General features: G+C 37.7%; 1 protein-coding gene across 1 annotated transcript in view; it reads left to right on the top strand.

Annotated features, from left to right (window-relative positions):
• The first annotated feature begins 738 nt into the window (after positions 1–738).
• LOC133531230 (sperm surface protein Sp17) overlaps positions 739–27006 on the top strand; it is a 364739-nt gene continuing 338471 nt past the window's right edge. Inside the window, exon 1 of the mRNA XM_061869382.1 lies at positions 739–870. The gene's annotated coding sequence lies outside the window, so the exon portion shown is untranslated. The remainder of the gene's footprint in view (positions 871–27006) is intronic.

Raw genomic sequence — 27006 nt, 5'->3', positions numbered from 1 at the left:
CTACATATCCAAACTAATGTTGCCAGACTCGAATTATCTGCGTCTCTATTGCTGGAACACTCGGTCGGAACGAAGTCAAGAAAGGGTTGTGACTTGTGACTGAAACTTGTGACGGAAGTGCGATAAGGAACTTCGTTCCAACATCCTCATCCTCATTCTCATTCTTTCTCAACGTCGCGACGGGTTTTCGTGACGGAAAAATCTTACACTTTTTTTCGCTTTGCCCCCGTCCGCCAAGTCCATACCGTCGATAAGGAACTTCGTTACAAAGATTTTGATTTTCGCTTTTCGCGGTATCGCCTCGGATGAATTGACGATGAAGTAAAAAGTGAGAGTTACGCTTTGAAACAGCGGAGTTTCGTCGAATATCCAAAAATTTGTAGCAGCAGCAGCAATTTAAAAATGCGACTTTTTAGTAATTTATGAAAAAAGAGGTGAGGCACAGATAGGCCGAACTTGTCTATTTTTTTTTTCGTCATTTTTCGACAAATCGCGGTTAGGGTCCTTATTCTGTGCAATATAAGCGCAATTTCACTGTATGTCCTAATAAAACTTCTCTCGTAACTCCACGGGTAATTACATACATGTTTTTCGGGACAAGTTGTGATTTCGTATCTATTCTACCCAATATAAAATGGCCCAAATTCTCGGTGAAGTATAGAATGCCCAATTGGCAAAAAAACGGTGAAAAAGCGAAAAACCGTTGTATCTGGACTATCTGGCAAAACTCATAGCGCGCCCCCATCAGTGTTCCCATAGACGCGGAGCGAGACGGTCGCGCGGACTCCGACGTGCGTTCTGAATTCAAAATCTGAAGTGACGTTCTGTGTTGTGTGTACCGGTTTTTCGGATTTGTAAGCTGCCAGTTACGTGAGTTTTTTTTTAATTTACTGTTTAAAAGTATGGATTCTAGTATGTGATTTAGATTTATATTTGTTGTACTTGGATATTAATATACGTGATTAGCTTAGATAATCAGGTGTTTATATGATAAAATACTGTAGATACTTAAGTTCTTGATAAAAAACAGTACTAGTGAAATAAAAATGTTAAGTGATTTTTATTCCTAATGCAAATTAGAGTGAATTCGGTCTCGGTACAGGTTTTGCATTAATAAGAATGAATTTAAATGCACATTTGTACTTACATACAAATTTAAATAAATAAATAAATAAATATTATAGGCCATTATTACACAAATTGACTAAGTCCCACAGTAAGCTCAATAAGGCTTGTGTTGAGGGTACTTAGACAACGATATATATAATATATAAATATTTATAAATACTTAAATACATAGAAAACACCCATAACTCAGGAACAAATATCCATGCTCATCACACGAATAAATGCCCTTACCAGGATTTGAACCCGGGACCATCTGCTTCGTAGGCAGGGTCACTACCTACTAGGCCAGACCGGTCGTTGAAATTTATTACTAGTATTTTTAAATTGACATCGATGTGATACAAGTTAAACAGAACTTGCGTTAATTAATGTTAGTTTTCTCGAAAGCGCTCGAAACGGTAGGCGTTTTCTATGAGTGCGTAAATTCGGAAAAATAAATATTCTCGAGAGTGATGCGTACTTTTTTCCTTTTGTGTTATGATTGTGTTGTGTTGTAATTCACAGTAAATTAAATAAAAACCGAAACGACTACAATACGTGTTACTTTAACGCAACACACTTATTTATATTATATTATATTTGTGCGAGTTTCTTCCATTCGAAATTCGAATCTCAGAAGCGGCATTAGAATTTTAAACATCTTATCTTGATTTGACATTACTGGCTGATGATTTTTGCATAGATCAATATACCTACATGTAAGATAAGTACGAAAGAAATGCATTACGACCTACTTGGCGTTTATTTTGCGTGACATACGACCTACTTAAAAATGAATAAAATCATGTTGTACCTATGTGTAAAGTTCGGACGTAGTTCTAACGCTATGATGTGTAGCAAACCGTAGCGCGTCGTAGTTTTTCCGATATGTAGCGAGAACTGTCCGTAGCAGCAGCGATTGTGATCCGTAGGCCAATTTCTAGTTCAGCCAAACCCCGAATCTGATTTGTAACATTTTGGTAATAATTACGATTTTGATACGACATACGACCTTAAAGATAGCTCACGCTGGTTGGTGCATGCAAAATGAAGTGAGAGTGGTGATGCGTGCCAATCGCTAAGACGATCGTCAAGGTCGTATCAAAACCATAACAGATTGTTAAATTAGAATCGACCTCCTTAAGGCTAAGACCGCGGATTGGACGCAAGCGGCGCGCGGCGCGGAAAGCGGTAAATCAAGGGCGGTCATACATTTAGAAAGAAAGAAAGAACATTTATTTAATGCCACAACGCATTACATTTAGCTAAAATAGGATCCCCACTTAACTCCCCATAATTTGTATTTGGTCGAGTGCAATGTATGAATGGCCTTGATTTTTCGCTCGCCGCGCCGCTTGTGTCCACTCGCGGCCTAATTCAGTTTGTCGACAGTTTTCATCTTATATAGGGACACATATTGAATGTTAAAACAAAAATAGATAGCAAATGACCAATTTATCACAATAATGTGGACATTAAAATAATATATGTAAATGATGAAAAAATACAGATCATATAATATATATTTTTTTTATTTTTTTTTATTTAAAATATATATAATAATTCAGCCTATTAACGTCCCACTGCTGGGCACGACTCAGGTGTTAGGCTGGTTTTGTGCCGCGCCGACCGTCGGTGCGGACTTGCGGAGCGATCCGCACCGGACCAATATGTATTAAGTTCAGGGAGCGTTTTACCTCTACACGATGGGCCATCATACTGACCCACTAAGATGGGCCAGCAGCGTGTAGAGAGGGTAGTGGTGTCGGATGGCTTACGGCGCGGCGAGATGACGATGGCATGGCCGCGGTGTCGGTTATTCGGTGCCCTATTGATTTTCCGAAAAAAAAATACGCCGATTTTCGATTCGCCGACAACGATTCGCAGACGGGTTTTTTGGCCGAGCAGTAGTTTGGAAGAATGTCATTACGCATAATAGTCGTTTGCACGAGTAGTCAATACGCAGAACATTGATACGCATATTTACTTTTTATAGAATAATCATTTAGTAACTGTTGTCTGCGAATCGATAATCAGCGAAATAATTGTCGGAGAATCATTTGGTACCCGGGTTTTTCGTCCGCATCAAAGGTACACACAAGGTTATACATCTTCAAACTTAATGTATTAACCGTGGAGACTATACGTCTCTGTAATATTGTATAATATACTTGACTTGGTACATACTAGTTATGTATTCTGTTGCATTTGTTTATGAGACTGCTAACTTAACAGTACAGACGCGATTTATTTATTTAGTATAAATTTTATTTTGACACTTGGAGAGACTTTACACCTCCAAATCTTATTAGTATTAGTAGATTGGGGACATTTTACATCTCCAGATTCAATGTATTTTTAACCATAGAGACTATACATCTCTATTGTATTGTAGTAATTATTTATTTTAAGATTATTTTATTTATTTATTTAAGCCATTTAATTCCTTAATAATACATTTCATAATTAAATTAATAAATAATACATTAATAAAATAAATTAAATCAAATATTATCAAATAAATTTACATGCATTTTCAAATCAGTAATAATTTTATACAATAAAAGTCATTTTTATTATTAAGGACCTTTTGACGAGTAAAGGCCTAAGATTAAGATTTTAAGATTACTATAATGTTTACCCAGGTATTGATTGTTGTATTTATAAATGTTGTTATGTATTTTTCATGTCACTATATGATTATAAATGTTGTATTGACTTGTAAAAGAGCCCTTGAGGCCTACTTGCAGAATAATCTTTTGAATTTTGAATTTTGGTAGTGGGCCAGCGATGGCGCATACACGTGGCGAATTCCATAGTACGTGCTCTCAACCATCGCATGACCATCTCGCTGGTCCAGCGCTGGACCAGCGTGTAGAGGAGCCATAACCATGGCATGGCCATCTCGCTGGTCCAGCGCTGGACCATCGTGTAGAGGAGCCATAACCATCGCATGGCCACCTCGCTGGTCCAGCGCTGGACCATAGTGTACAGGAGCCATTAGAGTAAAGCTGATGGGGGACAACCCACGCGCATATGTACTTCATACAAATAGTCGGTGCGAAGCGCTCCGCGCCGACGGTCAGCGCGACACTAAAAACAGCCTTACATATAATATCCCTCTTTTTCCGTCTGGGATTACAAAAAAAATAACCTAAAGCAATAAACGATTTTTAAACAGTGTTCGTGACTAAAATTCGTTCGTGGTTAAAATAGAAATACCCGGAAAATTATGACATTCACGATGCAACTGCATTTTTAACAAAACTTTTACCACAGAGGCCGTTCAGGTTTTGGAAATGTGATAACAATTTGATATTAATCTTATGCTCCTCTTAAACCGATATGTATTCGATATCAGTAAAATACACCCAAAACTACACAGAACCCATGTCGTTTAACGAAGACGGATTGCTATTTAAATGGCAATTTGCTTTATATAGCTGTTTATACAGCTTTTATACCGCTTCATGTCTCCAAGTTTTCAAATCATCGAACTTAGTCGAATATTCAGCTATACAGGGTGCTTTTTGACAAAGCAGCGAGGAAAAATCAGAAACTATGAGAGTTTAAATTTATTTGAAGGAGTCACGAGGCATGTATTGGAGACAAAAAAACAAATTTAAAGATTTTGGAAGAATATTGTTTTTTTATGTTGTTGACACTATGATTAGGGATTGCAAACCGGATTGATTTTCAATCCGGCCGGATCCGGCCGGAATTTGGCCATGATCCGGCCGGATCTGGCCGGACCGGATCTGGATTGGTATAGGGATATTAAAGTTAATTAAGTGACATATTTTTCTAGTTTTTTGCGTAATAAGTATTCCTAAATCTATAATTTGAAGTTAATAAATAACTTCTTAAAAATAAAATAGAACTTAGTAGTAAAAAGTGTTACAATGTCAATATCACTTTAAAAACAAAATATGAAATCGGTTTTTTATTATATTTAACCATTCACAAGTACTCAAATTTTACGATTATATTTATGAATTTGAGTAGTTTACAAAGCCTGATGATGGGATTTGGGGTGGGAAATGGAAGTCCTTGAAAGGACAAGTTTTCGTAACTGTTATTTGATTGAATTCTTTGTAACGTTGACATCCATTCTAGTAACAAAAGAAGATATATATTTTACTTTTAATCAAAGTCATATTAAATGCGCTACAATATTATCTTGCTCTCATTTTTTTGTGCGTGAAAGTAGTAGAATGTATGATTTAAAAAAATGTTGTTTAGGGATATAAGGGCAAATTATAGGGAACGAAATACGACACAGCGATCTCGTGCAAAAATAATAGAGTGTAGGATTAAAACCATCGCGGAAAGGGACTCCCTAAGAAAAGTTACATGGATCAAGTAAAGAATTGGCTAGACGTAGAGTAGTACGTACGTACGAAGATGTAGGAAATTGCATAAAATTGGATGAAATTGTGAAGACAAATGATTCCTACTTAAATTTGAATAGAAAAGAATCTAGATCTACTAAAGATTATCGATATACATATATATGATGAGCTCAACTCAAGTCGGTTGGATACCGGCGACTTAATCCTGTTCATTTGTTTAGTTTTAATCTTCTATTACAACATTATGACATAACATTAACCTTCTCTCTAGCATAAATTACAAATGCCTTCCATGGCATCTCCTTCCTTTAATTTTTCCTTCTATTACAGTATTTATGTAATCGTCATATCATGCCACCAACATGAAAGAAGAAGAAATTCTCTCCTGTTCCCAGTTATCGTCATAATAAATATATTTTTATCTCACTATATTTAAACTTCTTCACTAGTTTTTTGTTCTATCCAACTTTATATCTCTCATCCGTCGCTTTTTCCTCACCTAAAACGCACAGCGCGTGCTGTATTTAGGCGTCTTTTTTATTTTACCGGATCCGGTCCGGATCCGGTAAAAATCACCGGAAGTAGCTCTTGAAAAGTGCCGGATCCGGCCGGATTACCGGATCCGCCGGACCGGATTGCAATCCCTAACTATGATGCATTGTTTTAGTAAATAAATTTGGGCAGTTTTCTTTTGTTTTAGTTGATTATCATCTTCGTCGCGTTGTCCCGGCATTTTGCCATGGCTCATGAGAGCCGGGGTCTGCTTGGCAACTAATCCCAAGAATTGGCGCAGAGACTAAAGCGACTGCCATCTGATCTTCCACCCAGAGGGTAAACAAGGCCTTATTGGGATTAGTCCGGTTTCCTGACGATGTTTTCTGTCACCGAAAAGCGACTGGTAATTTTTTTTTTATACCACGTCGGTGGCAAACAAGCATACGGCCCGCCTGATGGTAAGCAGTCACGTAGCCTATGGACGCCTGCAACTCCAAAGGTGTTACAAGCGCGTTGCCGACCCTTTAAAAACCTGTACACTCCTTTTTTGAAGAACCCCATACTGTATACCCTCGGACAAACCTCGGCAGGGAGCTCATTCCACAGCCGGAGCGTCCGCGGGAGGAAATTCCTCTTAAACCGCACAGTGCGCGACCATTTAGGCTTTAGGGTATGAGGATGAACACCCTGCCGACGGCGAGCGGTGCGGTGATAGAAAGTGGCCGTTGGCATCATTTCAAACAATTCTTCAGAGCACAGCCCATTGTACAAGCGGTAGAACACACACAAGGAGGCAAAGTCTCTCCTTAGACTTAAAGGTTCAATGCCGCTTGTGAGTTTGGGATTGTCGACGATTCGTACAGCTATAAAATATAATATATAAAATGATTATACGAGTAATTTATAATTTTGGGTATGTCCACAGAAGAGGGCTGATAAATAATTGTTATGTTAAACCGTTATTCATATGTAGCTATTTATTATAGTTTAAACCAGGGCAGGGATCGGAACCGGTTTTTTGCAATAACTTCAAAATAACCTTATATTTCGGTTTATGTTATTCATACTCTAAATGTAGGTCTCAGTTGTGTTTTTAGATAACGACTTCGTATTATTAGATTGCCCAATTAGAAATGAAACAATTAACAAAGAACGAAAAAATACCGTTTTCGTTCCGATACAAAAAATACCGGAGTCCATTGGTTTTGACTATCAATTCCCGTAATTCTACAACTTTTGACTATTTGACCGGTTCTGTTCCCAACTGGTCATATGGATCTTTTAGTTAAATAAACGTTCATGCATTCCGTGACTCCTATAAGCAAATATATCTGATTTTTCACTACCCCATTAGGATGAGACACTCTGTATAAGAGGATGACAGCATGTATAAGGAAGTTATATGGAGACTGAAGTTTCGCTAAGGGCACGAAATTAAGTTTTAACTTTTTGTGCCTTATAATGTGTAATACATACACATTTATTATATATATATATATAATATGTATTTTAATATATGTATGTATATATCTTTTTTATATTTGTATATGATAATTATATTGATTAGTTTTGTGTTTATTCTGTGCTAGACTTCTTTTATTGCATCTGGAACACCTACTGACATAACATTTTTTTTTTTTTTTTAATTCCGCTACCTAAAGGTTGTCTGGAAGAGATCGCTTTTTAGCGATAAGACCGCCTGTTGTTTACCTCTTCTTTATGTGTTGTATTATTTGTACTGTTTCTGTATTGAGGTGTGCAATAAAGTATATTTGTATTGTATTGTATTGTACATACCTATGTATACCTATACAGGTTGGAAAACCGGTCAAGTGCGAGTTGGAGTTACACAAAGCACTATATATGCTACTACGTTAACTAAAATTTTAACCAAATTGCGTAATTAACAAACATTGGAACACGCAATTAACCAAACTTACAAAAAATTTAGTAAGTAGAACCCTAATAGGTAAATAATATCAAAAGTACATTTTTGAAAAGCAATAAAAACAACTAGCACAAAGGCAAATTCCAATACAAAATAACAGAATTCATAATTTATGTCCATTAGTTTTAACGGCCAAAGAAAAGGGAAGCCAGTGAACATTTTAATTACGTTTTCTGCAAAACAAGAATTCTGGCAGAAAGTTAATCTATGTGTTTAGTATAATTGATCCATTTGGACAAACTTTTCAGGCTTTTTAGAATCATTAGCTGCAAATTTCCACGTTAGCTCATATTTAGGCATATTACAGTAAAAAAAAATCTCGACCAAAAGTTCGATTTACTACATACACAGTCTGTATGTAGATGTAGGCATTTGACAATACGTGCTACACAGGGTTGCAATACTTATTCGGAACCGATATGGGACAATACGGTAGTATATGGCGTTACGGGGAGGTGTACAAATACGTATTCACATAGCTTTGTTTACTTGAATCCAAACTGGTTAAAGAGACATGATTTTCACCATTTATGTGCGCATTTTACAGCGGTATTGATATATGGGATGAAAACGGGACAGGTAAAAATACAGGACGCGATCTTTCAATACGGTCACAGTCCCGTATATACGGGACGTATGGCAACCCTAGCTATAGTTATGACTCACCCTTCTGTCATACCCTTGACATGGGTTTTATGGCTGCTTTATGACGTTTTGACACTTAGCTTACTACTTGAAATTATCGTTTTTATGGGCTATTAGAAAGCTCGTAGGTATTTAAGTAAGGTTAACTAGGCTAATTGGCTGCATACTGACTGTAGCATCAAAACTAGCGGATCAGACTACGCGTCAAAAGTATCTACCATTCTCTAACAGCTTAATGGCTCGTCCACACGATGGCCCAGTGCTGGACCAGCGAGATGGCCATGTGATGGTTATGGCTTCTCTACACGATGGCACAGCGCTGGACCATCGAGATGGCCATGTGATGGTTATGTCTCCTCTATACGATGGCCCAGTGCTGGATCAGCGAGATGGCCATGCGATGGTTGAGAGCACACACTATGGAATGGGCCACGTGTAGATGCGTACGCACCATCGCTGGCCCACTACCTTTGATGTGCGGAAGAAAAACGGACACCGTGGCCATCCCATCGCTATACCGCCGCGCCATTCGACACCACTACCTTCTCTACACGCTGGCCCATCTAGTGGGCCTGTATGGTGGCCCATCGTGTAGAGGAGCCATAACATAAAGAAATACGACTCTATGTAGATAGATAGATAAAGCGTTTATTTGAATTCTGCAAATACACACAATTTAGAATACATAGGCAATCAGAACTATTAGACTTCTACAGATACTTTTGAAGGCAAACTGTGGGTCTCCCCATATATATCGACGCGCAATCGGCAAACGCCGATAGGAAAAAGTTTTATGTCTGCGCAGTAGGACCTGGCATTATGCTGAGTGTTCAACTTTTTCAGTATAGTTATAAATATACAGTGTACAAGTTAGTTATAAGTTTTTTTTTCTTTTTCTTTATTTGTATGTATTGTATAACTGTGTACTTATACTGAAATTCTATTCTATTCAATAAGAGCGAAAAAGGCTCGGCCGACGTCTGCAACTTTTTCCTATCGGCTTTTCCTAGCGACTTACAATCCAAAGGTCGCGGGTTCAAACCCCAGCTCGTACCAATGAGTTTTTCGGAACTTATGTACGAAATATCATTTGTTATTTTATCAGTCGGTTTTCGGTGAAGGAAAACATCGTGAGGAAACCGGACTAAACCAATAAGGCCTAGTTTACCCTCTGCGTTGGAAGGTCAGATGGCAGTCGCTTTCAAGAAAACTACGCCAGTTCTTGGGATTAGTTGCCAAGCCTGGGGACCAGGCTCAATGGCAAGATGATGGCGTTTGCCGATTTCGCGTCGATATATCTGGGGAAACCCTTAAAATATATCTCTGTTTTGAAAAGTACCTATTCCAGTGTGAAGGATGTTATGCATGTTCGCGTCCATACTTCCGTCAAGTTCTTTAATAGAAACTGTTACCAAATATCCCGTGAGATGGCGCTGTACCGGGAGCGGCGATTTCTACATCACGCTATCAAAATGTTTCTAGGGATTGTATATAAGGGTTTGGGATTATTTTTAATATATTGGCTTTATTTATGACTGGTTGTCTATATTTATAGTCAATCCTCCTAAAGTAAAGAGCGCCCTTTTTGAAAGAGTTAGGAGTACATACCTTGGCGCCTTGCTCATCTGCTAATATTAGTCCTGTGGTAGTGGTAATATAAGCGTCGAAAATCTGAACTTTGATGGGACGACATATTCATACTGTTTGACAGCTGTCATCATCACCATTTTTGCCTCCAGTCGCTCACTGCCGAGCACAGGCGTCTCTTCGTGTACGCCACTTATCCCGGTCCTGGGCTAGTCTCATCCAGAATTGTCCCGCGATTTCTCGAATGTCGTTGACATAAGGGCTGATTTAGACGGCACGCGAACTCGCGTGCGATTTTAGTTATATTGCGGACTATTGAGGTTACAACCAATTCGGCGACCGATCAAATACCGCAATGTAATGGAACTCAAATGCGAGTTCTCGCACCGTCTAAATCAGCCCTAATAGTCGCAGGCAAAGTGAGCCAAAAGTGAGTATATTTATATATATCTAGTGGAGATAGCTGTGTTTTTGAAAATTCGTGGAGCTTTTTTAGATCAGCACAATACGGTTGCCAAAAGTTTGATTAGCAATCTTGAGGATTTTGTTTAGTAATAAATTAATCGATTATCCCTATAGAAAATTTGTAACAATTTATACATAAATCTAAAAATATGAAAAATGCTTCTTAAAATGGGAAATTTTAGTTTTGATTCCTTTTTAGGGTTCCGTACCCAAAACGTAAAACGGGACCCTATTACTAAGACTCCGCTGTCCGTCCGTCCGTCCGTCTGTCACCAGGCTGTATCTCATGAACCGTGCTAGTTAAGTAGCTACTCAGTTGAAATTTTCACAGATGAATGTATTTCTGTTGCCGCTATAACAACAAATACTAAAAAGTTTTTTTTTAACTTTTGAAAAAAAAAACAACAAACTTAACAACTTAACTTTAAAAACTTTTTTAAATATAAAAAAAAAAAATTCAATAACTTGATATCCACGGTCCGGGCACGCACAGCTGATGCTTACGCTCAGTGAGAGTGATAGAAATCCAGAATCTGCGGGGTCTTAATAAGCTTTGAAGAAATACAAGGAATTGGCATCTATCAAACTCTACAGTTGTTTGCGAGACTATATTCAAACCATTTTACAAGCTTTTATTTAACTTGGCCTGTCACTGTCAGTATGTATGTATATATCTTAGTGTGGGACAAATCTTCCCGATTTCCGATTGAGCTGAGATTTTGCATGACAATGCAATATCATGATGACATGGAGCTGATCTGATGATGGAGACAGAAGGCCATTGAAACTCTGTGATAAAACAACGCAAACTCATTGTGTTTGGGGTTGTTAGAATTATCTCGATGAGTATTAATTGCCTGTGGAAAAAAAAAGTACAGTCAGCGATAAAAGCTTGTACCAAAAATGTAATTATTGCCATAAACTTATTTAAGCACAAATTAAAATGCCTTTAAAATAACAGTCCATTTAAAAAAAAAACATCAACATGAAAAACAGTTCTGTAAAATGGCAACGGTAAGTGCGTTGGAAATGCCGAGTTATTTTTGTCTGTAATCTGAACGAGTGGATGAAGGATGACTCTCACACCGAATTAATGTTTGTTTTTATTCGATTTCGAACTGCTAAGTACCCGTACCATGACTCACTGACAGTGTCAAAACTGACATATGCGCTATCGAGAACGTAACTTACTATGCATCTCGCTCGTAGTCGCATATAAGTGCGAGCGAGATGTATAGAAAGTATAAGTTACGTTCTTGATAGCGTTTATGTCAGTGCTGAACTGGTGGCAGCCACAAAGGTCGGCCTGTATTATTTTATAGGATAAATGAATTATTGAAATTTTATTTTATTTCACTTTATTAGGTACACTATACAGTACCCCTAGTGTAAATTTATTCGATGGCGTAACGTGACGTACGCGTTTGCGTTAAATCTCATTTAGTATGGGATTTAGAAACAGCGCGCCAAGCGGAACGTTTTGGATACTCAAAATCCCATACAAAATGAGACTTAACGCAAACGCGTACGTCGCGTTTCGCTATCGAATAATTTTACACTAGAGGTACGGATATCTAATACAGTTACTTTATATAATAGCATTTGCGTCAAATCCGGTAGTTTTGGTTTTTTGCAGACGTTTTGTTTTGCAGCGATTATAACCCTAAATGACTAGTTAGGGTTCCGTAGCCAAATGGCAAAAAACGGAACCCTTATAGATTCGTCATGTTTTTTAATAGTCATACATCCTTGCTTTGCCCTAACAGGGCCCATGTGGAAAAAATGATTTGAAGCAAACGAACCCCGTTACAAAAGACGACAAAGTTACTGGATGAATCGTACAATATTATGAAAAACATACAATTTCATATTATGGCTTAAAAACTATCACCAGATCCAAAACGAGTACACAGCGTGCTTTACAAGTAAGCGCAAATATTACAAATGCTACATTTAATTACCATTGCAAGGGCGCACCGGGTCTTTTGTCCGAAGGGTGTGGTTTTTCGCCGGTTCCGTGGGAATCTGCGGATCCTGCAATGGAACTGTTAACACAACCAAAAACTGTCGGTCCGATTCGAAGAATGATTAAGACACATTTAAGATCTTGGAAAAATCTTTAAAAGATCTATAATTAATCGATAAGTCAAAACTGACGTTTTGACATATCTAAAAATATTCTCTTAAATGTTCCATGATTGGTGTCGTTAACATATGATATTTATTTCAGTTTATAATATAAATGTTAGAAGCTTTTAAAAACTTGTGGGGAATTCGTTTTTCGCTAGTAACTTTTAAAACTATTGGCCCTGTGAGCTGTAGACCTCGCGTTAAGCTAAGAAAATGTAAAAGTGAAAAATACTTAGTTCGTCGAGTCGTTACCACCGTAAACTCACAATGGACTTAAGCGCCATAGACGCTATTGGCGCTTAAGTCCTTTATGCCAATTTCCGCATTTTGACAATAATCCAAAAAAAGGATTTTTTAAATACCACGTTGGTGGCAAACAAGCATACGGCCCGCCTGATGGTAAGCAGTCACCGTAGCCTATGGACGCCTGCAACTCCAGAGGTGTTACATGCGCGCTGCCAACCCTTTAGAAACCTGTACACTCCTTTTTTGAAGAACCCCATATTGTATACCCTCGGGAAAACCTCGACAAAAAAATCTATTTCATCATAGAATCTGGTCACAAAATTTCACGAGAATCGGTTGAGAATTGCGACCTGTAGGAAAGAACATCGGACATACGAAAGCAAAATACCCGAGTTTTGACTTCGCTAACGCTTCGGTCAAACATCGAATAGTCAGAAACAGTCAAACGAAGGGGCATAATTTTCATTTATTTTATACGAGATAAGCTGAAGTTGGTGTTATTTTAGTGAAATGGTGTGATAGAAGGTTTTAATAAATACATAAAGAAACTTGAGAGGAACTCCACTCAAATAATGACTCCGCAGAAATTATCTTGATTGAGACATTTGTGCCTACATTACACCCTGACGTCTCGCTTTGAATAAAAATATCGCTTGAGGGGTTGAAGAATTTTGGAGAAAAATAAAATGATAATGTTGAAAAATTGCAAGTTTGTATATTTGAATGATATAAATAAATCTTAGTCTCCCTTCTTTTAGCTATAGTTTGGACAGGGGCAGTCTTATTTTAAACATAGATAGACAAAATCATACCGTCTTTGTCTTACGAACTAGACAGAGAGAATCATACGGTTCTAGTACACCCAAAAGAGGGATCAGTATAGTTTTTTTGTTCTTATTTACTGCCGAATTTGGTTTGCCAGACTAGTAACTCAAGTATACATTTTCAATCATATTTTCTAAATTATAACTTAACATTAACATTTAACAAAGAATAGTAGCTGTATTCGGATTTCTAAATTTTTTATTAAAGTACCTTAACGACACCAATTATGGGACATTTGAGAGAAACTTTGGAGAATTTTGATATTTCACTGAACCCTGTACAATTTCTAGCGCTTTATGCTTTAAAAGTTTAATGTCCTATTCATCCTTTATGTTCTCTATGTATTTAATGAAAGCTACTGCAATTGGTTTTAATATTATTGAAAATTTTAAACTATGGTTTGTTGCTCCAGTTATGGGATGTATGACGCCATTCATTTTCAAACTAAAATTTATCAATGAAAAATAAAAGTTAAGCAGCTCTTTGGCTCTTGTTTACGGCAAAATGTTTATGTTACAGTATTTGTGTATACCATCCCATTACTGGTGCCAGTCCCATCATAGGGTCGTTATATATCATACGATTTTGACACGAGTCGCAGTTCATCCCGTGCGTATCAGTAGATATTATAAGCGCGAGCGGTCGTATCATATCAATAACAAATCATGATCAGATTTTTATATCTGAATGGCGCTCTAGATGAGTGAAGAAGATTTATAATTACAGTCCAATTCGAACGTACACTGACATCAGGATGATATTTGAATCATGATACTTAGTTATCGTGCGGGTCGCCCGCGCCAATACATGCACAGACAAGTGCAAGCGAAATGCACGATGAATGACATCAGTTAGATGTCATTCTGATATCAGTGTACGTTCGAATTGGCATGTAATGCCGCAAAGGTAGTCCGTACGACATTTACTTAGTACGAAATTCAAGAAAATATTCATGTCATGATATAACGTTACGTGTTAAAGTTTATAATTGTCATGTGACATACTTATGTCATTTTGTCAAGCGTAATACTTACGTGTCATCTGATCCAACGCGACAGAATGTACGAGTGTAATATGCACGCATACGTTTCTTCTATGGAAGGTAGAGGCAAGGAACAGAATCTCCATATACCAAAAAGTGTCCGACAAAAAACCATAAATAGGTGGCGCGCTACAATACAAAGAATACTTGAGAAAAAAATCCAATCATAAACAGCGCACTTCACTCCGTCAATAACGCCTAGATTTTTAGCTACTCTAGCGCTACTCTGGAGAGATTTGGAACTATTATTTATAGCTGACAGCTGGACACCTGCAACAGTTCTGCCTAAGGAGATTCTCTTCCTTGCCTCTACCTTCCATAAACACGTCACTTTTGACACTGACTTTGACAGATCAGTATCATATCGGAAACAGATCGAACAACTAAAACTCTGACTTCCGGTTCGAGCGCCATCTTGATAGTCAAGCCTCGTTATTTATTCCTTTGTTGTTTACTAATTAATATTATTTAAAGTGTAATATCGATGGCTTATTATACAGTAAACTAATGTGGTAGTGTGCAGTGAATGGAGAATTAATCTTAAATCGCGTTTAACCACCATTTTGGAGTCAACGGCCGGTAGTCCACGAGCTACTTGTTAAGTCCAGCTATCGCTTTACAAGAGCTGATTACCGTACGTTGTTTTGTACTAACCGTACAATTTCAGTCGTATTTAAGGCTCTTAATACCTTGATACTGGCGAAATAGTCCTAGAAACTTTAGTCATTATCTAAAATTAGATATTAATTAAATGTCTAGACACCATTAATAGATACCTTAAAAAATTTAATATCTTTACTGACTTGCCTTTATGTGTAATATTCGCTGTTTGATTCCCAATTAATTATAAAAAAAAACTATAGTAATCATAACCAGTGATCGGCACGGAGTGTGCCACTTCGCGGGATTCCGAGTAGAAATCTTTATATGGACATGACTCAAATACCGCGATCTTGTTCGTAAAAGTAATTCTATTGAGTGTTATTTTAAATAAGAGTTTATAAATATCGGCCCGATTCGAATTTTAAGATCGATCAATCGAACGTTAAAAATTGTATTCATTCATTCTTCCGGGCCTTATTCGCGAGTTTTCGCGAATAACTGACAGGCCGATATCGTGCGGCGAACTGGTAATCAGTGGGCCCCTTTAAAATTATGGCTTCAGTCCAGTGGGACTATTTCGTCTGTATTAAGGTATTAGGAGCTTTAAATACGACTAAAATGGTACGATTAGTACAAGACAGTGTACGGTGGTCTTGTGTAATGATTGAACCATAGTTTACTTTTTTGTACATAGTGTTCGTTTGTCTTTCATGTTTTACTTTTGACTCTCAATTGCTCAAAGGTTGACTGGAAGAGATCTCTTATAGGGATAAGTTCGCCTTTGTACATTGCCACAATTTTTTATTGTATCTTTACCTATCCCTTATGTACAATAAAGTGTTTACATACAGTGTACGGTGACTTTATCAGATCTTGTGGGTTGACGTTTTTGTTTGAAGAAACGTCACTTTTGGCCACTGACATACCTAATCTATGTCGTATCTTTAGCAAATGTTTGACGTATCTTAAAATTTAAATCGGGCTGTAAGATTTTTGCTCGAAATCCCGCGGTGTGGCACCTTCCCTGCCAATCACTGAACTGTATTTATGTATGGGCGACTTCTCTTTCTCGTAATTTAAGAGCAAGGCGCTTGTCGGTGGAGTAGACGCCAGTTTCCGCGGGTAGTTGCCTGATAATGAAGATTTTCATTTCATTTCAAAAATATTCAACATTTGCTTTAAAGGGGCCCACTGAATACCAGTTCGCCGGACGATATCGGCCTGTCAGTTATTCGCAACATGTAAAATTAAAAATAATTCTAGTTTCGCGCTTCATAACGAAATGTTATCTACTAATATGATTAGAACTAATGGCTGTCTTCTAATTAATATGAAGTGTCAGTCTGTGTGTCATGGTAATTAGTTTTAGTGTTAATCTACATTAATTAACGTACATTTGTTTGTTTGTGGCATGATGTTATTTTTTGGATATTTATACCTGAGTCGGGGGTGTTTTCTATGTATTTAAGTATTTATATTTTATACGAGTATATGTCGTTGTCTACGTATGTTGTGTACGTAACAACATAGGCATAATTGAGCTTATTGTGGGACTTAGTCAATTTGCATAATAATGTCCTACGTATAATTTTTATTTGTTTATTTATTTACTCAGTCGAGTTATTACTTGTTTGTTTGTTTAAACTTTATTGCACAAATTTACAAAAAGAGTACAAATGGCGGACTTAACGCCTTGAGGCATTCTGAACCAGTCAACCATTGGGCTAAACAGAAATAGTTTGGTGCAGGATTGTAAAGAGTATATGGAAATAGACACAAGTCGAGACTACTATGATATTATACTTACACAAATATATATTTTAAATATACCTACATATATACATATTCCATATATATAAATAAACACTTGTGAACTATTCCAAAATGTTTTCTCGATCCAATCTCACTTGCACGTCTGCCACGAGTTTGCATTTGACATTAACGTTAGCAGCTGCGTCGCATTCCCTCTCTGTCTCTCCAATACTTCAGTGCGAGTGAGATAGACTGCGATTGAGTTTTCGCAATCGCTTACGTAAACGTCAAGTGTCAACTCGTGGTACGGCTACTTGTGGAGAGTGGGTAGTTTCGTGGGTATTATGTTATATATATCGAATTCATGTAATTGTATTGTTAGGTAAGAAAAATATTGAAAAGTAAAGAAAACTATTACAAAGTTTTTGTATGTATGTACATATCCAAAGTATTAGTTTTTTTTATTTTTTTTATTACAAATAAATCACAATTACAGAATATTTGATCAAAAAGTATCGTTAAACCACAATGGTTTGTCTCGATACTCCATTCCGCAGTATTTAATAATTAGAAATACAATGCAATACACATATACATCCAATTCGTAAATGACATTATAATTGCAAATATCACAAACTGAACGCGTCTGTTATCATACCGGCCGGCCGAGCAAAACAAGAACCGGTCCACGCTTACTCGATACAGGCTGCTCCTGCTGTTAATCATTAGAGCGCAGTGGGTGTCGAAAAACGCCTAATTATGAGATATTGATAATCAGGGCCGTCTAACCCTACAATAAGGCCTGGACCTAGGAGCCAAGGCAACCTAGCAATGGTTATGAGATGGAAAACAACCCCCCCCCCCCCTGCGCCACCTACAATTGTAAATGCCATATCAAGTGCCTAGGGGCCCTATCTTTCTAAATCCGGGCCTGTAAATAATGAATGCCCACTAAAATTGCCCAATAATCGGTAAATTCTGAGTCGTAAATAGTTGCCGCCCCGTAACATGCCTACCTTAGTCAGCGTCTAGCCGCTTACTCATCAAATTACATGATTCATCCCAAAACGTCACGCCTAATCTATTTTCATGAGATTTGGTCTTAGAACGTAATGCTCATCAAATTAGTGTCAGACCAAAATAACTTGGCAGCGATTTTGACAGTCTACACAACGCAAGAGTTATTTTAAACGTCAATCTTCTATCAAATAATGACGTTCACTTAACACTTGCACAGGCTGGCCTATCAAAATTGCTGCCAACTTATCTTGGTCTGACTACACATAAGTATCGTATGAAAATTCAACAAGAATAATTGTTAATGTCAATATAATTTATTCAATTTGTGACATCGAAATGATATCTAAAATAACTACTTACTTCTGACTAGTACCTAATGAGCGAACAGTCTAGGCGCTCGTCTAACGCCCTCAACGCGATATTCACAAAGAAGCTTAAATCCCTTCTAATAGATCAGGCATACTATCGTATTGCCGACTTTATGAGTGCGCTGGTGCGAAATTGACCCAGCAGCGTTTGGAAAACAGGTTTTTAGTACCTAACCTACCTACAAATGTTACTGTTTCCTTGTTTTGTTACTTATATATAATGATAAGGACATAGATAAGTACTCAATAGTTTTTAGATTTATGACGTGTAAAATGTACTATGTTTATATTTACCAATAAAGTCTGTATTCTGTATTCAGCATGCTGTTAGTGCTGCCGCGCACACGTCGTAGCAATGAGGGCTTTTCTAAATGTTATCAGCCGTCCGTGCGTCTCGCTCGCGCCAATACATGTACGGACAAGTACGAGCGTAATACAAGCGCAACTGACGTCATATACATGGTGTAACACAAGGAACCCGTGAGATTTTAACAGCGTATTCCTGATCACATTTCGGGTTAAAGATATTTTATTTGTCTCAAAAGAATTGTTTCACTTATTGAAATAAGTCGATACACACAAAAAAAGGTTGGTGGAGCGTTAATAGTAATGCAAAATACATATTATTTTTATTGGAGGGAACAGGGAGAATTGAACAGAGAGAATTCCAGAAAAAAAGTTATGACATTTAAAGACTAAAAAAGACATACATTTTTTTCTGGAATTCGCTTAGTTTCGGAGTTAATACTAATTAAAAAAACTTTTCTTATTGTTACTAAGTGCAAAACGCCTTTTTGAAGCGATGATGCCATTATGGGGCGTAGTCTAAATAACCTTATTGATAGATGGCAACAAGAGACAAGTAACATTTTGAAAAAAACTAGGTTTTACGAGAAAAAAAAGTAAAAATTCATTGTAAGTCCCACTAACACTGGTGAATATATACCTAATATAAAATTATTGCGGAATTAACATAAACTCATATAATATTCTTTACTTCTCATGGCCTTGGAAATGCGTGGTTAAAATCTTTCGGGTTCCTCATGTTAAGTCTCATTTTGTATGGGATTTAGAAACAGCGCGCCAAGCGGGACGTTTCGGAAACTCAAAATCCCATACAAAATGAGACTTAACGCAAACGCGTACGTCACGTTTCGCTGTCGAATAAATATATACTAGGTGTACTGATCTTTGTAATGCAAGAGGCGATTTAGTAAAGTTTTTAACCTATATACAATTTTGTGACTCATCCCAAAACGTCCCGTCAAAGAGCAATTTAACGAGATTTCGCCAAACCACGTTATTAATACGTTTTAGTAAGCTATACACAGGAAACGCAAATGAAATGAAATGTAACGCAAAAGAAATTTAGCTGAGTTGTTTACCTATTATGTTTTATTCAGCGTCTGGGCCGAGGCATTTAATTACGTGACTCATCCCAAAACATCACGTCAAAGCGCAATTTCACAAGATTTGGCCAAAGCACGAACAGCTACATCAAACGCCCATCAAATTATCATAGACATAAATATCGTCTACAAATCTGCCTAGCCCTGCAGACTAATGAATTCACTCGATGTCAGCCTTATTAATGGAGTTGATCATTCACATTCGTTTATAGAAATCTTCAATCGAAATTTAGAAAGTCCGCTAGCTGGCGCGGCTGCACGGAACTGGCGCATGCGCGCGGGTGTCATTATAAAAATAAATATAAATGTTTGGGGACAATCTTAAGGGGCCCACTGATTACCAGTTCGCCGGACGATATCGGCCTGTCAGTTATTCGCGATTGTCAGCTTTTGTCAATAACTGACAGGTCGATATCATAGTCTGAACTAGGAGTTCCTGTGTTTCCGACAGAATAGGACAATATTAATTAATTTGTAATTATTCACTTAATTACAATTATAAATAGTACACGCTAGACACTACAAATCTTATCACCTTCACAAAATAACTTACAAGTATTCTATATGAAAGTACAGTAAGTACTCATTTTACGACTATTGGTAAGCTCTCTGTATCATCGTATGTCATATTTTGAAGGGCGCGTCGTAGAGTATTTTTATGGCTCCTCTACTCGATGGCCCAGCGTAGGCCAGTCCAAAAGAACGAGTGAAATTGCCATCTCATTTCATTGCATAGCTGCGTCCCTTAGACTGGCCTACGCTGGGCCATCGTATAGAGGAGCCCTTACAACCAGCATAGCTAAGTGGGTATAAGTCTAGTTTTGCATTTAACCTGTTGTACAAAAATGGGCCCAAAAAGACAAAAAATCTAGATGAAAATACGTGGTTTCTTTGTACCGTTTGAATACATATAATATCTTTGCGCCTTTTGTAACTATATTCAGTGTTGAAAGAAATTTTGGTGTGCTGCAGTGTTGTGCTTAATATAAATAGTTGACGAACAGTTAGTACTTCACATGCTTTATAAAGGAGTTCAGTGGGGTATAAGAATGGGCGGTAAGTAGCTACCTTTAGTACAGCTCTCTGGGCTCTTTCTAGGTTTATAGTAGTGTTGTTTTAGCTAACTTTTAAGTAACTTAGTATCGATTGACAAAGTGAGAAGTATACTTGCTTGATTAATTTTTGATCACGGATCGAACGAAGTTTTTTGAATACAAATATAAATTTTCGAACTCTTTAGCACAATGCTTCGATGTGATTTTTAAAAGAGAGGGTTTCGTTAATCATGACTCTCGAATACTTAATTTTGTCAGTAATAGCTATAGATGGGCATGTACAGGGATTAGTTTTTAAGCATAACCATTCACGTAGACAAAGTCGCAGGTAGAAGCTGGTCGTCTATAAATCTGTGCCTAGCCCTGTAGACTAATTCATTCCGTGGGTGTCAGCCGCGTTAGTGGAGTCAAGTGTGATCAATTGGCTGTTAGCGAATGATATTTGTACCTACAGGTAGGTCAGGGAGTTCACATTCATTTGTGCACGGCTATGGGAACAAATGGTGTAAACCTATATAAAAAAAAATGGGAGTCGGACTCGCGCACCGAAGGTTCCGTGCAAACCTGTAGGTATATAAGTAAAAGTGATTGCGTTGACATAGAAGTTTGATTTTGTTACAGCTTAAAGGTACGAGTATTATAGACCTGAGTATTTCATATGAATTTCAACTTTATTACCTCTATGCGCTCATGAGGAAAGGGGTAGTAAGTTTAAAATTATTAAAAATATTTTTATTATTTGTTGTAACTAAAAATTTACGGTTTTCGCTATTTTTCCTTTATTTGTGCTATAAGACGTTGCTTCGCACGAAATTTCAAGATTCTGAGTTCACGGGAAGTACCCTGTAGGTTTAGATTCCCTTGCGAGTGTCGAAAATTTGCGGAAATTTGCGGCATTAACGGCTGTACCTTTTGATTGCGTTGGCTTAGAAGTATGATTTTTTCACAGCTCCAAGGGATAGTAGACCTGAGTGTTTGATATAAATTCGTGCTTGATACCTCCACGCGTTCTTGAGAAAAAGAGTCTTGACAGACAGACAGACGGACGGACGGACAAGAAAGGGGTCAGGGTTCCGTTTTTTCCTTTCGAGATACGGAACCCTAAAAATAGCAGTTTTGTTTATGTTATGATTTTAGCAGGTTACGCACACTAACATCAGTATGATATTATTTCTATTATATGTATTCTTGCATCTCACTCGCGCTAATACATGTACGGAATAAGTACAAGTGAAATGAACACGCGAATGTTAACTGACATTATTTTGGTATGTATCCAAATGTATGTTCTAATTAAGCTCCTTGTGGTCCAGAATAGCCTCGTGCCCAATGTACTAACTACTACTAACTTAAAATTAAAATTAATAATTTTTGAACAATCAGTACTAGCGGTACGCCAAAAAACGCTGCAAATTGTGTTAAAAGTATGAAAACCGGTACGGTAGATTTTTAGACCAATTTCAAAACCAAAAAGAAAATAAAAAATCGAGAGGAGTTATGACTTTTTTTGGATAGGATTTTTTTTTACAAAACCTATCGTGTGTAGTATTAACTGAAAGGGAATTTAGGCCTATTCTAAAATTATACCACTTCAATACATTTCAGTCAACTGTATTTCAATTAGAATAGAAACAATTTTCAAAACATAGGTACCAAGTTTGGGCTCCTCCGAATACGATACCGTTCAATTTTTTTTGTAAATTATACCTACCTTAAATTGTACCTAATATCCTTATATTCAACCCTAAGAAAGAAATTTTGAAAATACTTACGTTTAGTATTGGTTTGAAAATTTTCCTTTTTTGAAATTTGCAGCATTTTACTGAATTTCGGGGTGTACCGCTAGGACTACAATCTGACGTACAATGGAGTTTCAACTTTTATAAAAACAAGTTTAGTAGTCATTCATTTCATTTGTCTCATTAAATTTTCGATCACATGAAATTCAACCCAATTGAAAACACAACTAGATTCAAACTTCCCTAGCTATATTTTTGTGTGGTGAGCGGCATCGGCACGGGGATAGGTATTGCCAAAGACAATTTGAAGCAGAGGTGTATTGTCAAAGAGAACTTTGTAGCCACAGTAAATTTACTGCTATATTTCAACAAATTATTACAACTTTTAGAAAGCCATTTCACTTTGATCCTAATTGTTTCACTGATGTTTTAAATTTGTGAAATATCAAAAAAGGGCGCCATCTTACCGAGCATCGCCTAAAGGTAGTGCCACCATACCTTTGGCCTTTGATCTATTAGATGGCGCCACTTTTTGATATTTAATAAATTTAACACATATTACTGAAAGAATAAGGATCAAAGTCAAATGGCGTTCTAAAAGTTTTAATCATGTGTCTAAAGATGGCAGTAAATTTTCTGTGGCTACAAAGTTTTCTTTGACAATCCACCTCTATTTCAACTTCTCTTTGGTATTGCCAATGTGTTTCTAGGTAGAACATTCATAGCGAATTGTGTAACCGCGTTGAGACAAAAGCTTCGCATTATAAAGGCGCTTACACACGCTGTCACCGCATCCGGGACTTTGTGTTACCCACGTCATAACCTTTACGTTAGCCATTCAAAGGTAAGCCTTAACTCAGTTTAATTAAAGGCGTAATTAGTTTGGCTTCGAGATGTAAATGTATTGGAGATAAGTTTTGGGTGGGAGGGGAGTAATTATTTTGAATCCCTTGTGTGTATTTGTAAATGTATTTACATTACATATGGCGCTAATTTACTCAATCTAAAGATTTCATCATTTTTAAAAGTTGTTAATCAAAAGTTATATCGTTTTAGGAGTACAATATATGGGTTAATTATTTGCTCGTGTTACAGGAATACACCCGGTATTATTATACGGTAACATAAGTAACATAAAGGATGATGCATTTTAGTGTGTTTGCTTTACGCGGCGTCATACGTATTTGGCGAACGAGGCGCGAAGCGGTGCGGCACGGAGGTAAAGGGGCCCACTGATTACCTGTTCGGCTGACGATATCGGCCTGACAGTTATTCGCGATTGTCAGCTTTTGCGAATAACTGACAGGCCGATATCGTCCGGCGAACTGTTAATCACTGGGCCCCTTAACAATCCTTTAGAACGAACTCCACCGCACCGCGCCACTCAACGCTACTCCACGTTCACATCTAAATGGCACCGCTTCGCCTTCGCGTCTAGATCCCTCACCTAGGACACTTCCATATAGACCGCGAGCCAGGAACAGATTTTCATGACCAATCGCCTCCCGGGCAACAACTCGGCTATATATGATGAACCCTCGTGGATGTCAGCTGCCGCTCTGTTGGTAGGTTCACGAATCGTAGCCATCGAAACACGTAAAAAAAGCCATCGTCTCCTGTTTGACACTTTGTCAGATGATAATTCAGATGCTATTGTTAATTTAAAAAATCGTCAGCCAGTTATATTACGGTGGTAAGAACGTCAGCTGGCATGAACATTAAAAAAATAAGCGCTTTACCTTTTTATGATAGCAATAACAAATCATGAAACTTTGCATGTAGCATTTTATCAGGTGAAATGCCTGAAATGCCATAAACGGATTACTCAATTAACACATTACGTATACTCTACGGATATAAAGTGGTAAGGCGCGTATTTTTTATTCCTTTTACAGCTGACGGTCTTTCCACCGCGATACAACCGGCTGACGGTTTTTTTTATAAAATAGCATTTAAACTGCGATGACTGACGAAATATGCTTCTGCCCCGCGGTCTAATACGTATCACCGCACCGCTCCGCGTTGGCGTCGAAATCGCATCGCTTCCTTTTCCAATATTAGATATGAAACAAATACCTTACTATACGTATAGATCAAATTTTAATACTTTAAGCGCCAAGCGCCCCATTTCCAATACAATATGAATACGCTAGCGTCTTGGCAGTAAATGTGTCCAAAGCTTTAACTAACTAACTAACTGCTTTGGCTCAGCGATCCAAAAAGAATCTTGGCCTCCGAAACGAGAGAACGCCACCTGTCCCGATCCAGCGCGGTTTCCTGCCATGAATTGGCATTCAGCCGACGCAGGTCCGCCTCCACGACATCACACCAGCGGTACCTGGGGCGCCCGATCGGTCGACGGCCGGTTGGTCGCCCCAAGTACGCTTCCTTGACTACGCTCCCAAAAGCTTTCGCTTATCGTCCAAAGCTTTAGCTTATCTATTTAGTTACACAGTAATATACCTGTACCCCTAGTGTAACTTTGATCGACATCATAACGTGACGAACGCGTTTGCGTTAAGTCTCATTTTGTATAGGATTTTGAGGTTCCAAAACGTCCCGCTTGGCGCGCTCTTTCGAAATCCAATACAAAATGAGACTAAACGCAAACGCGAACGTCACGTTTGGAAATCGAATTTATTTACACTAGGGGTACTGGTATAATTGCACTAGTTTCTAAACCACGTCACAGTCGCAAATCTAATCCCTTTACAAAGTGCCGGTAAACGAGCTGCCGTGCGTTGAATGCCTTTTGAAAAGTTAAGCTCCGACGTGCTACGGTTTAAGCTGGCTACATTCATTCACCTACACGTTTAAATTCTATTTTTCTACTCGTCGACTGTAATGGTTGAATTAAGATTTCGTATACCAAACTATAATTGGGTACTTTTCATATATGGGCTCCCAACTCAACAAATGATTAATTTCGATACGCTGAAGTCAACTATAAAAAAATCATTCGATACCTCTCTGTCGGGAGGTATGAGTGGCCGTATCCGCCGTTAGGCTGCGACGGCTGTATCGGGTCCCCCCCCACCGATGTGGGGAGGTCATTCCACGTCTATATGGACGTGTGTGCTGCTGGTGAAGGCCAGCTCTTCGCTACCGATCGTTAACTCAGTAAATGCCTAAGACATCCTGCGGCCACCACACAAAGGCTGGCTTACTGCCTCTATTAACTTTTTCTTTTTTGGTAAAACTTTCCTTGCCACCTGTTACCTTATTAGCCAAGCGTGACTCGCGACAAAGGCCGACGTGGAATTAGCGAAGTAACTCTAATTAACCCCAATTTGGTGATTAGTTAATGAATATGGTCACGTAACATGCCGAATGGGTAATTGGATAATATCATTATTTACGAATGTGTTGTTTTAATTATTAAATGGATGGTTGACATCATCAAATTGTTCAATATAAGGGGTTACAGAAATAGTGATGTTATTTAAGGGTGTAAACGGTATCGCATTCTGTCGATAAAATATAAATAAATAAGTGTTTGGGTAAATAAATATGTCACTACCACAATTCTGACGGATTTAACGACATATATGTCAAAAGCCGTTCAGGCGATTGGGCTGTACGGCATGCCATAGAAATGTACATACATGCGCTCGAAAAACATTGCCCTCCTTCTGAAGTAGTCGGGGAAAAAGCGCTATCATTTCTCAAAAATTCTACATCGGTACGCTTTTTTTAATGGTATGAAAGATATAACTACAGGATGTTTATTATATATTTATTTACTATGGGATCAACCTCTAAATTAAGAACTGTACTAGTAAAACTACATCAGTTAAAATATGTATTGGATAGGGCCACGATGTTTACCTTATACTATGCGCTGGCAAACTCTCTGCTTTCTTACGGTCTGACATGCTATGGTAGGACATTTAAAACTTATTTAGACAGGATTAAATCATTACAGATACGCTTTATGAAACTATTAGTAGACAACAAAACTAAAACTCGCTGTAAAAAAAGTGACTATGAGGAATTATTTGTGGAATGCCGTATGTTGCCGGTGCATGAGGAAGTAGGGATGTTGCTGGCATTAGAGCAGTTCAATAAAGATGAATTTAAAAACTATATTAATCGCCCTAGATTAACAAGAACAATAAGTAAAAAAATGTTAGAGGTTCCGTCGTGCCGTAATAATTATTACAGTACATATGGGGCTACTTTATAGCACTAGTGCGAGAAGTAGCATATTATGTTACT

The sequence above is a fragment of the Cydia pomonella genome, chromosome 24 (genome assembly GCF_033807575.1).
Source record: "Cydia pomonella isolate Wapato2018A chromosome 24, ilCydPomo1, whole genome shotgun sequence".
NCBI classification, from domain to species: domain Eukaryota; kingdom Metazoa; phylum Arthropoda; class Insecta; order Lepidoptera; family Tortricidae; genus Cydia; species Cydia pomonella.
The sequence above is the reverse complement of the archived record's forward strand: the minus strand, read 5'-3'. Positions and strand labels throughout refer to the sequence as shown.